This window comes from Otolemur garnettii, unplaced genomic scaffold, assembly GCF_000181295.1.
Source record: "Otolemur garnettii isolate 467f Iridium unplaced genomic scaffold, OtoGar3 scaffold00045, whole genome shotgun sequence".
In the NCBI taxonomy this organism is placed as follows: Eukaryota; Metazoa; Chordata; class Mammalia; order Primates; family Galagidae; genus Otolemur; species Otolemur garnettii.
Genome location: NW_003852440.1, coordinates 12,386,207 through 12,397,591, shown reverse-complemented (window position 1 = coordinate 12,397,591; position 11,385 = coordinate 12,386,207).

Here is an 11,385-nt window from a genome sequence, read left to right as displayed (position 1 = left end):
ACGTTTTGCTAATAAAAGGTGATTCCAAGGGCTATGCTCTCTGAATTGAATGTGATGGAAATATCTCATGTGCCAGAGAGTATACAGGTTTTCAATCTCATATCTTCCGAATTAGTCATGCAATTTCTACACCTGTCATCTAAATTTGCTTAGGAATTTCAAAAGAATAGGTAGTTCTGATTTTGTTATTCTCTACTTGAATTAGGATATTATGAGCTGAATTGAAAAGTAGTAGAAACTACATAGCACATTTAAAATCGTTGAAAGTGGATAGGTAACTGCTAAGGAAATATAATAAGTATAACACATTGAGTTAGAAAATAAATGGTGCCTAGATCGCAGTGTGTTGTACCAAACTATTACAAATTGTAACTCAGTTCTTGTATATTTGAGATTTATGCAAACTCTGGACAACCATTGATTTATGTTTGCTAAAATACCAATTCATGATGCATATTTTACTTTTAGAGATATTCATGATACTCCTCTAGAATTTAGGGTAAGTTGAATGGTAAAGGGTGCAGGAAGCCTGTGCTGCATTTGTATTGCTGCATAACAAATCACCACAGATAGTCAAGCTTAAAATAATACACATGGGCCAGGTGCAGTGGCTAAGGTCTGTAATCCTATCACTCTGGGAGACTGAGGTGGGTGGATTGCCAGAGCAAGAGTGAGACCTCATCTCTATTTAAAAACAAATAACCAGTAATTGTAGTGGTTGCCTGTAATCCCACCTACTAGGAAGGCTGAGACAAAAGGATTGCTTGAGACCAAGAGTTTGAGGTTGTTGTGAGCTGTGATGCCACGGCACTCTACCCAGGGCAACAGAGTGAGACTACCTCCAAAAATAACAAATGTAAAAATTAAAAAATTATAATTTGCATGTATTTCCCACAATCTCTGAAGGTCCGGAGTTCAGACACAGATCAACTGGCTTCTCTGGTCAGTTTCTCACCAGGCTCAAGTCCAGGGGTTGGTTGGTCTGTACTCTCATTTGAAACTCAAGATCCTCTTCCAAGGTTGTATAAGTTGTGGCAGAATTCATATTCTTGTAGTTCTAGGACTGAGATTCTGGTTCTTTCTGAATGGGGATCCCTCTCATCATCTAAAAGTCCCTTATATCCTAGGGGAAAAGGATCACATAGGTGTGTACTCAGTGGGTGGTGACCTTGGGGCCACCTTCATGCAGATGGAGTTTTCTGTGAGCTAAAAGACAAATTATGTCTTTCCCAAGAAAGCTTACATGAGCATGGAATTAAAACCACTCTGTATCACATAGGGTGTTTTGCCTTCAAATAAAGGAATATTCAACCAAAATTACATTAAACGATAGTAATATTTACATTTCATGTTTCGAGAGAGATTTGGAGGTGGGGTGGTGGTAGTGCTGGCAGGGAGGTGAAAACTCCTTCCATCTGCCATTTGGGCTCAGTCTGTTGACCCTCCAGAGAAGTACCTTCATCAACTCTGCTTATGTTTAGGTTCTGGGTACATTTGACGCCACAGAGCTTAATAAACTGCCCTTTATGTTGCCATTTTAAAAGGATAGAAGGAATCTCTGTCCCTGCAAGATAAAGTGCCAATGGGCAGGACCACATAAGGGCATAATCTTGGTTCTCTGCCCATCTTCCCTGCTAAAATTCTAAGTATCTAGTACAATGTGTATTTAGAGACTGGTGAAGAGGATGTGAACAAAGACAAGAAATATAATTCTGTCCTTTGTTTTCTTTGATTTTTGTGGGTGAATGAATGCTTATGTATGTATCCTTATTGAGATAATGTCTCAAAATGAGGTAGAAAAATAGGCAACCAGTATGAATTTGAGTGTGATATTTAATGAACTCATTTTAACATAAAGTAGAAAACATCATCCCCAAAGAAAAATGGATAGAAAAGAAGTGAATTTTCCACTAAAGAGATGCAGGTATTATAAGCTCCTAACTTTAGAACACAGACATGCAATGCACAGTGCATGTCTGAACATGGCAGGGGTGTGCCTGGAACTGGGGTCTGAAGCTTGAAAACACCTCCAGCAGGAGAGGAAATTTTCAATCTTAGCCCTCCATAAAGTTATTGGTTAAATGATATGTATAGAATACTTATTGCAATAGTAGCATTTATGCTCTTTTTACTTGTGCATACAATGTTCCCATAAAACACTATTCAATGTATTTTTCAAAATTAAATCAAACAGAATGTTGTTTGAGCCAAATAAAACTAGATATAAATAACTAATAACACAAATATATCAAAAAATATACAAATATTTGGAAATTAAGTCACATAATTCCACATAACCTATGTGTCAATATATACTAGAAATTTATTTCAATATAAATAAAATAAAACAACATCTCAAAATTTTTGAGATGACAGTACAAGCAATTCTTAGAGGGAACTCTTAATATAAATGCTTATATTAGAAAAACAACACTATCAATGATATAAATTTCAATGTGACAAAGACAAAGATAATTAAATTAAACACTAATTAAGAAGTATTTGATTAATAATAAAGATAAGAAAATGATGAAACACAAAATATAAAAGTAATATTTAAAATTGAGAAAAAATTTCATAATCTTGGGACAAAAGATGTCTTAGGACATTAATGATTTCTACTCTATCAACATTTAAAATTTTTATTATTCTGAACACATTAAAAGAAGAACATACAATTAAGGAAGTGTAAATACAAGTCATATTAAGTGTTCTCATACTGGATACTGTTATATGTATTTGACAAAAGACTTGTATATCTTATATTTAAAAACTCTTAAAAAATCAATAATGAGAAAAGTAACCCATAAACAAGGGGGTAAAGATTTGAGATACATTTCATAGGAGAATCCTTATAAATGGTTGGTAAACACATGAAAATATGTTGTGCCAGTCACTAGCAAAATGCAAATTAAAAACATAATAAGATATCACTAAGTATCCACCAAGATGTCCAAAATTAATAAAATCATCATATTAAGTGTTGGTGGGACCGTGGAGCAACTCAAACTCTCACACACTGCCCAAATCAGGATGCAAAATGCTGAGTCCGCAGAAAGGAGCACTCTCCACCCTCTCCTTTATACTCTCACCCCATATTCTTATGATATATAGTTTTTTCCTAAATAATTCATTTTTTGTCATAATAATACTTTCTCAAAGGTGGGAGTGCCATATCTGTGTGTGATTTGAAATAAATATATTTTGGTCACTAATAGTACTTCATCTTAAAATATAACTTTCCCTGGAGCCTCAATGTGGCTGGTGAAATGGCACTGTCTTACACTGATGAACTAAACACAGACACCTGAGAAACTACTGTGTTGTGGGCACCAGTGGGGTATGATATCGCTCTTTACCCCATCGTAAACAATGCAACCATTACAGCTACTTCAAATAAAAATGAAATGCCTTATGTTCTCAGGGAAGACTAAGTACAACGTTGTTTATTATCCCAGCTCAATGCTCAAATTATTGTACTTTTCTTCTTAGCATGTATCACACAGAATTGTTTCAGAGATTACTTTCATTAATATTTTCTCTCTCAGTAGGTTAAAATCTCAACAGCAGCAGGAATCATAACTATTTTATTCTCTGATTCTATTCTCAGTGCTTTGAATATGGAGGCATTAAAATAAATTGAATAAATGGATTAATTGGAGAGGGTAGACTGCAAGCCAAAAAAATCACTTCACAGCCAGCAAGTTCATTAATTTTCTATTGGATTCGTAACCAAATAATCTGATCAAAATATGATTTAATGTAATGATGTCCATAAATTACTAATTTAGTAAGTCATTATTTTGGTATTAATGCATGAGCAACCATGTTACCTGAAAGGCACAGTTAAGATTTAGAAAGTAGATTAAGAATTCCTGGATGGTGGAATCTGGTGGGTAGAATGCTATTCTCAGAGGATGTTACTAGTTTGGGGTTTAAGATAATTTATAATGCTGTCATAGAATTAATAGGTCTCACTTCCTTATTGCCATCTTCTTGTATTAACCTCACTTAAAAATATTACAAATAAAGTATTATTCATGGTTATATTCTCCAATGTTGTAGATGATAAACTTGAGAGAAGGGAGTCCAGTTGCAGTGTGGGAGACAGTTTGGCATATGGCATGGTGTTCCTCTCTCTCTCTCTCTTTTTTTTTTTTTTTTTTTTTCAGTTTTTGGCCAGGGCTGGATTTGAACTTGCCATCTCTGGCGTATGGAACTGGTGCCCTACTCCTTTGAGCCACAGGCATCACTCCTGACATTCTTCTCTTTTCTTCTAGTCTGATGGTCTCATGCTGCTCTTTCTGTATTTATCCTATTCCTCCACTAACTGATGTGATGATTGATTTTATGTGCTAAGTTGACTGTGCTAAAAGGTACCCAGATAGCAGGTGAACACTATTTCTGGATATGTCTATGAGGGTGCTTCCAGAAGATATTAGCATTTGAATTTGTAGAAGATCACCCACCCTCACCTGCGAGGGGAATAGAGCAAAAATGTGGAGAGAGGGCAGATTCAGTTGCTCTTCTTGAGTTGGGAATCTGTTTTCTTCTTTCTTGATGTTGAGACTTAAACCAGCACCTCCTACTTCTGTTCTTAGCCCTTTGGACTCAGATTGGATTGCAGCTCTGCTTCCCTGTTTCTCTATCTGGCTTGAGGACAGCAGATTGTGGGACTTCTAGGCCTCCATAGCCAGGTGAGCCAGTTCTCGTGGGGTGTGTGCACATGCACACACACATACACACGCGTATAATCAAGATATATATGCAGTCTTAGTGGTTCATAGCATAACTCTAACACTACTAGGTACCTTTGAGGTATCCAACATCACTGTTATCCTCGTAATGCTCCTTTGTAGGCCTTTCAGAGTGAACTCTCTTCCTAGAGGTTTAAATAAACATTAACTTTATACACACCTGGGTTGCTCAATTCTGTTTCCTCCAGTTGTCTGGGTTTTGTTTTGGTATGAATCCATAATCTTCTGTTCTGCTTGCTTGTTTGAGTATGTCTCAGGCACATTTGGTACTATTGTTTTCAAATTCAAATGTTGTCAGGTTTTTTGTGGGGGCTAATAACATTAATAATTATGTAACAATGAGAATCTTGGGGGGAAAGTAAGCTAATATCATCAAATGGAGAGTGTAGGAAGCTCCTATATAGAACTTCATGTTAAAGATACTGAATTACTATAAGTTGGTCTGACACCTGAGGTCAGAATTCTAGGCTTTAGCCATCAAGGTCTAGACTGTGGGTTTTCCTAATTATAATTCAGATGGAAAAGAATATATTCAAAAAATTAACTACTATTTTTGAAGCAGCATATCACTGTTCTTGTGGAAGGCACATGGTTTATTTTACATGCTGTTAGGTTGGGTCCCCAGAGCCCCACAAGACTGCAGTGAGAGTTGCATGGGACTTTGCCTAATGTGAATTTAAACTCTGTTAAATATTAGCTACTATTATACATTAGCCAAAGTGGGATACTCATAATGTGTTAATCACCCTTTAGTATTTCTGTCTAAAAACTAGGCCTGGGTTTCTTGTTTGATCCTTGTCTGACTCTAACAATTCCTCTTTTTCTTCAAGTCTGATCTCCAGTGTCTTTCTCTCCAAAATGACTTTCTAGTGATCAGAGGTAGACGTAATGTCTTTACTCCAATGCAGTTGATTTGTATAGATTTTTAAAATATTTGTAATTCCCTGTATTTGATGATATCTTGAATGTATAGATGGTATACTACCGGTGGAACCAGGGACACACTTTCGAAGAGACGTTTTTCTATGAATTTGTGTTAAAAATAACAACAACAATAAAAAACCCACCAGAGATGGGAAAAAGTTTTGTTATTCTAAGAAATGTTGAGGTTTACCACAGTTTTAGACAAAGAGGTTGCCTTGTCCTCAGGGGATTCTGGCCGCTGGGATATCTAACGTCTATAATCTGGATACTTGTTTATCTTTCTCCAACATGGATTCCTTCTTCCTTCTTCTCTGCCTTCCCCCCTTCCCTTTTTCTCTCTTTCTCCCTCTTCTCTTACCTCAGCTGCTGTAGGTGTCAGTGGGAAGCCCAGATTTGGGTGCTTTCTGGACCAGCTTTTGCCTATTGCATCACAGGAGAGGTGGGACTAAAGGATGTAGAGGGTTTGCTGTCTCCAGGACTGCTGCTGTCCTCTCCCCATCACATGTACACTTCAAAGGTGGCTTTCTTCTCTCACCCTGCTCTCCCCAGCTTGCAGTCTCTCTTGGAAGGTCTATGGGGAAAGTTCCATGCCTATAGTTCCTGTGCTCTTACACTTGGGCATAGTAACTCACTCAAAACTTGAGTAAAATTCTTTTGACCATCTGTGTGTTATCTGCTGCGAGTTCCCAGGGAGTGAGTGCTTGCAGGCTTCTCCTCACAGCTGCTGTCTTCCCCTGTACTCAGGCCTCTAGGAGGCTGGAGAAAATTGTGGCTTGTAGGTTATCCAGCACGTTCTTGTAGTGTTTGTGGTCAGGATGGAAATGAAGTTTCTCCAGCTTTCTGTGTTCTAAGTAAAGGCTAGATGTACTACATGAGCTTAAAACTATGAAGCAGAATTAAGTCTGTTGTCAGAGAAAAATCATAATTTTATATTATTTGTTCAAACACAATCTCAAAGTCATCTGCTTTCTGACATCCCAACCATTGACCTTCTCTTGGCTGTTTTTTAGATCCAGAATTTGAAAACACTGGCTTGTTTCTCTATGCTTGTCTATGAAAGTTCTGATACAAATATCAAGAAACATAAAATCCAGGAGGACAGAGACAAATGGAGCCCTCTCAGCCACCATGATAAGCTGAGGAATGTAAAACTTGCTCAGTGAGTCAGAAAGGATGTCAACTGTGTTTCTGGGAACTGAAATTATGGACACTAACACAGTCTGTTTCAAAACTGACCCATGTATCCCACTGACTAGCCACCGAGATCTAGGGCCCCTTCTGTGTGGCTCTATCTTCCAAGGATCTCTACCTTGCAGGAGTGTTTTATACCCATGACCAAGGGCCAAGTAATATTTGTTTATATTTGAAAGTTCACCTCCACTGCACTCACCCACCCCTAATATACACTCCAACATCTCCTAGGATGGCTGGTGTGGTTAGGAAAGTCCTGTGTGAAAACTACAGACATTACGCTGATTCAATTTAACTTTTCTACATTTCACGGGGATTACTTGAAACAGACTGTAGTAGCATCCATGATTTCACTTCCCAGAAACACTGTTGATGGCGTCCTTTCTGACTCACTAAGCAGGTTTTACCTTCCTCGGCTTATCATGGTAACTGGGAGGGCTCCATTTGTCTCTGTCCTCCTGGATTTTATGTTTCTTGATATTTGTATATCTCAGAACTTTCATAATGACCCATGTGTAAGCAGACAGATACAGTGATTCTCAACCGTGGAGCTGGGGAAGGAAGGAAAGGTAGTGGTGTGTTATCCTTTCTGGGATACAAACACCTGGACATAGAAAGACACTATCATCAATGGCAGTTCTTGAATTTGTTTCAGGTAGTCTGGGAGGTACTTGTATCTAGGAAAAATGTTGTGATTTTTATATCAAATATGCAATCAATAGAAGCAACAGTGCTGCCCTTCTCCTTCTTTTCACAGTATTCAATGGCCTAGACCCACATCTGAGCAATGCTTTCCCAACACTAAATTATAAGGAAGCATGAGCTAGTTATAAACCTCTCAAGTTGTGTTGCCCCATGAGGATGCACATATGTCATTTGTTCTCATTGATTAGGACTGAGTAGAAAGGAGAGACAAATTTAGTAGACGAAGAGAGGGACAAAGAGCAATTAATTGTGTTCAATTCAGTAGTGCTTGGGAGTTCTGGGTTACACAAGGTTAAAATAAGTTACTTCTATGTCTTAAAAAGTCCTCAAGGAAAGCAAGTCACCATATTCTTAAATGGGAAGGAGATTAATTCCATAATTAAATTATGGAAACAGGAGAACATAGATCTCCACAGTCTTTGAAATGTTATATATTATAGAAAATATATTTTATTAAAAGCTGTTGATGTTGGCTCAAATACGAAAATGCTTATAGGCTGAATATTTTACGTATATGCTACACATTGGAACTAGACAGTGAGGCTCTAATTAAATCAAAGGCAGGGCTAGTTGATAAGACTTGCTGTCTTGAAACACCTGTTCCTGGCAGTTGAGGCTTCCAGAGATGAAACTATGAATACAATAAACTCATGATACCTAGATAGATGATGCCTCAACATAGTCCCGCAACCAGGCAACACTGGAGCATAAAATTTGAGACTTGAACCTAAGAGAGTTCCAGCCAAAAAATTCTCAGCAAATAATGAGAATAAAGAAAAAGAAGCTAGTTGTGACTCTTTTACCTGAAGCTTAACACTCGCTTGTGTGCCAAATGTGCTCTCATTTGTGTAATATAACTGAGAAGGACGCTTTCCAAGTTCTGAAGTTAATGAATGTACAAATGCCAGTTTTCAGAATCTTAACAGAAGTGCTATTAGAATTTCAATGCCCTCATCTATACATTGCAGGTGATTATGTATTCACTGCAGATCTGTATTGAGGAATAAATGGAGTAATGTTTGTAAAGCATTCAGTAAAGCTGCTCATCATAGAAGCTGATCAAAAATAGATATGGAAAATATGAATTTTTATACTAAATAATAGCGGTTCACAATGCATAGACTATTAGCACCATTTTTTAAATTTGAACATAAGAGCTAATCAGTATCTGCCTGCTAGAAGTAAAAATTATTGTCAATAAATTATGTGGAAAGAACATTTAAGATTCATTGAGTACAGGCCTTGAGGGGATCATCTATAATAATAAGAAATTACACCAAGACCACCGTGGAAGTAAGTCCCAGTGTTCTACACACAGTAGGCTGGCTAGAGTTTCACCCCGGTAGAAGGATGACATTGAATATCCCAACACAAAGAAATGATAAATGTCTGAGAACATGAATATGCCAGTTACCCTGATCCAATCTCTCTATATTGTATGTATGGAAAGATCACTGTGTAGCCTATTAGTATATGTGATTATTACATGTTAATTTAAATAAAATCAAGATGGAAATTAAAAAGTCAGAAAAGAAAACCAGTGACTTTAAATATTAATTTCAGTGATACAGCTTAAACTAGGGGAAATTAATTAATTAGTTTAATTACCTTAAACTTATTGTATCCAGAAGAAGCTCCCTCTAGAGTGACATCAAGTCATCACAGAGAGAGACTTGGGCCTGGCCATCACCGAGCCTGAACAGGCCAGTGGGAGGGAAGGGAAGGGTGTTGGGAGGGGGGTTTTAATACTTCCGGCCTCTATTTTTCTCATAATTAAAATAAAGAAGTTTATATGATTTATAATATACTCCTTAAAGTAATTGTTTGTACATTCTAATGTTGCTTTTGTTACTGTTTATAGGCAGTTTGCCAACTCAATTACCTAGAATTGATGGCATAAGAAATAGAGAGGAAAATAGATAAATGTACTTTGTATATTAATTAAACTTACTTTATCCAGAAGAAGCTCCCTCTAGAGAGGCATCAACTCATCACAGAGAGATTTCAATCATCCGATCTTGATTTTAATAATTTAAAAACAATTATCTAGAGTTTATATTTTGTTGTTTTGTCATTTTTAATCATTCACATGTTCAATAAATAGTTACTGGCTACTACAATATCAAATAACTGTTTTGAGTTCTAAACATATCACGGGGTGCAGACAGACATAACCCTTCATGGAGCATCTGTCTAGAGGAATAAATGGCTACTATTTCAAGAATAATAATGATAATATATCCTGTGGTTTTGAATAATAATTAGTACAGTGAAAGAAAGTTACAAAAAATGTAAAAAACCAAAACCAAAACCAAAACAAAACATTATATTTTTCAACTATAATGACCTTATAAAGATCTTTACTTGTAACAGCTGAAGAACTGTGGGCTCGACCTGCAGATGGCTGTGTCTGAATTTCTCTACAGATACAGCAGGGAAGTGCACATTTTAAAATAATTTCCTCAATTGTTGGCTTCTGCTTCATAGTGTAGTTCAAGAACTAGGGCTTCAGGCAATGTGTAACACTTTTGCCAGTGGCTGGGGCCAACGATGGCTTTTCTAGGTTACAAGTTAAACAAATTTTCAAAAAAAAAATTTGTTTGTCTTTTACAATTTACAAAGAATGTGATATTTAAATATGTGAATTTTGTTTGGAAATCAGGTCTCACATATGTTTGCTACAGAAACACTATGAACAACATCATTAAGTATCCTGGTTAAAAACACATTTAAAAAGAAAACCCACATGGCATTATGTATAACACTTACAGTACAAAATTCTCATTTGAGAAAAAAATGGTTTCAATTTGTGATATTTATAGTAGAGGGACTTAGAGCAGGTTATTAGAAAAATAAAAGCAGAAAAGATTCATGTCTGTATAGACACCCCCAGAAATTATACAGCTCAAAAATTAGAGCACATATATAGCCATTCATAACCCATGAACTGAACATACCCATATACATAGGAGACAGAAATACTCCAAACCTCAACTGTAATTCAGAACAGAAATATTCAGGCAAGCAAAGAGGGCCAGCTCCATACTGTGTGCAAGAGTAGAAAATTAGGCAGAGAAGACACTGAAAAAAAAAGGAAGTGAAACTGGGTTTTAATAATGGTGGGAAACATAAAATCATGACATATCCCACTCTGAATGAGGATACATTAAGGAAAGACCTGAGACATCGAAGGTCAGAGCATTCAAAACAGCAAAGTCAAAGGAAGGGGCTCAAAAGTGTGCTGGGCCAGCAGACAGTCTCACAGAGGAGGGTTCTGGAATAAGAAGCAGTGGCCTGAAGGAGGTGGTACTCCTCAGGGTCTTGGAAATGAAGGAAGAGAAGAAAGAAAGTGATAGAAATTAGGAGTCACATATAAACAAAAGCATTCTGGCATCACTAGACATCCCAAAGCCCTCCTAATGGTCTTCCTGAACCAAAAGAATGAATATTTTAAAAAGAGAAGATGCAACAATTCTCCAAAGTATCTGACCATGGCCATAGAAATGCTTGTGACTTCTGTGCAAGCAACATCTAAGAATGTCACTTAAAAATGTTAAACACTTACAGAATGAGAGAGATATTTGTGCAAGTTATCATGAAAAGAGGTTAAGAATTAAGAATGGATTTATCAGCTTCCTGATAAAGACAGTTCCAAATTATGAACTACGAACAGAGGGAAGTGAACACAAAATGCTCCAGTGAAAATTTATTAAAAAACAAGCATTTATAAATACAAAGAATAGCTCAGAATAGAAACTCACAAATTATAAAATTAGAAAATTTCTGTGGGACTCTCTTCTCAGCCAGG